This window comes from Condylura cristata, unplaced genomic scaffold (assembly GCF_000260355.1).
Source record: "Condylura cristata isolate star-nosed mole 26May11 unplaced genomic scaffold, ConCri1.0 scaffold00001, whole genome shotgun sequence".
NCBI classification, from domain to species: Eukaryota; Metazoa; Chordata; class Mammalia; order Eulipotyphla; family Talpidae; genus Condylura; species Condylura cristata.
Window position 1 is genome coordinate 10187901 of NW_004567102.1, and position 2206 is coordinate 10190106.

Consider the following 2206-nt stretch of genomic DNA (forward strand, 5'->3'; position numbering starts at 1 on the left):
ACACCCTACATCTACCCATGTGCCATGGTTGAGAGAAAATGTGCCATCTCATGTCCGATGGGCATGTCACCGGCTAACCTGGCATTTACCCTTGTGCGGAGGTCACGGTGTCTGAGTGCTTGCACTCTGTCGTCCATCTGTCTGGCAGACTGACCCCCCACAGCGCCTCTTTGCGAGCATCTATGCCCACCCCCATGTTGCTCCTGTCATCTTCACGTAGTATGTTGACTGTCTGCTGGGGAGCTTGCTGTTTCCTTCTGACTTCTGTCAAGTCAGGTCCTCTTCATCTTCCATGTTCCCCACAGGGTCTTGTTTATTTTTGCCTACCCTTGGGGGTAGATACAAAGTCTTTCAGAGCGATGGAAAGCACCCTGGAATCAGAATATGTTGCAGATTAGGTTCCCTGAGAAGTGGACTCTGAGAAGAGGGTAATGTGTGGTGGGTTTCTAGGGAGTGCTCTCAGGCCGAGATCTCCTAAAGGGGAGGGAAGGAAGGGGGGTCAGGCAGAGGAATGTGTAAGCTGCAATGGGGTCTTAGCAAAAGGTCCCAGCCTCCCAAAGGCTCTTCCGCAGCTGAGGTGACCTTCGGGGCTGTCTCAGGCAGGGATGACAGGGCCCAGTCTCTTGGTCCCATCACAGGCAGATCTGGATGTGGGCAGGCCACCCCCTCTTCAGCCGGGCGGTCTCCAAAGGGATTATACTTTTCTCCCATTTTTCTCGGCCACTGAAAAATGGGGTTTTGGCACTTACACTAGAGTCTGGGCAGTGCATTGATGGCTCTACTGCAGAGGGGAAGACTGTGGGACACCAGAATTGGTGGGAAGTGTTGGTGGTGGGCAGTGATCTGGTAGCTGGGTATGGTAGAAACTCTGCTGAAAGACTTGAATCCCCAGGGCATCCCAGGTCTGCCCATAAATCCCCAGTTGTGTCTCGGTTTCTGTGGGCTTTTTCAGAGGGCCACGAGCTCTCATGTGTTTTAGGCCAGGAGGGTGGGTGTTGAGGTGAGAAGGGCGCCAGCTAGCAGGAATTTTAGGGGCTCTCGGCTATTTGGAATGGTTTTACTCAGAATCCTGGAAAGGTCCATGTGCAAAAGTATATATCGAAGGTCTAGTCCACAATGTACATTATGAGGGGCTGAAGGCTTTGCAAAGTGAATAGGAGGTGAAGCCAGATGGATCACGAGGATGGAGCCCCCATGATGAGGTTAGTGCCCTTATAGGAGAAAGAGACATCAAACTTCCTCTGTGTGGCTTGTGAGGACAGAGTGGGACTGGGGCCACCTGCAAGCCAAGACGCCCTCACCAAGAGCCATATCTGTTGGTATTCTTGATCTTGGACTATCCAGCCTCCAGAACTGTGAGAAATAAATATCTGTTTTTAACCCACCCACTCTGAAGTGTTTTGTTAGAGCAGCACAAGTTAAGAAAGTAGTCTGAGGGCCTCCCTCATGGTGCAAGGGGTTAAAGCACAGTACTAGCAAGCTATTGCAGCCACTGCAGCGTGAGTTTGATCCTCAGTCAGGGAGGGGACCCACACGGTGTGGCAGACCTCTGCTAACCCGCCTGCTGCTCCCCTCAGCCGTGTACTTTGTCAATCAGCCTGTCCTGCTCCCCACTCTGGCTCTGGTGAATCCTCTCACCGCTCCTGTACTTCTGGCCTGTACCCCAGTTCTGCATGCATAAATAAATAAATCTTAAAAAAGAAAGTGGTTGTGGGCAAGGCAGGAAGGTGTCAGCTGAAGGAAGCCTGGGAGATACTGTCGGAAAGCAGAGTCAGGAGACCTGGGTCTCAGTGCTCCATCTGCGTCTGACTGGCCTTGTCGCCCGGGGCCTGTCCCCAGACCGCTCTGGCCTCCAAAAGCGTCAACTGAAGGGGGAACATTTGATCAGAGTCTCTGAGGTCATCTCTGACCTTACAATTTGATCATTTTAGAGCTAAAGTATTTCCTTTGAAAGTCTGTCACTGGCTGGAATATTACTCAGCAACCAAAAAAAAGAAACACATGTCTTTTGCAGCAGCTTGGATGGAGCTGGAAAAGATCATGCTTAGTGAGATAAGCCAGAAAGAGAAAAAAAATACCGGATGGTTTCACTCATAGCAGGAGTATAATGGACCAGGCGAGAAAATAATAAGAATAATGAACAGTCATATACCAGAGACATTTTGCAGGGGTGGAGTGGGGAGTGGGATCAAAAACGGCGGGGGGG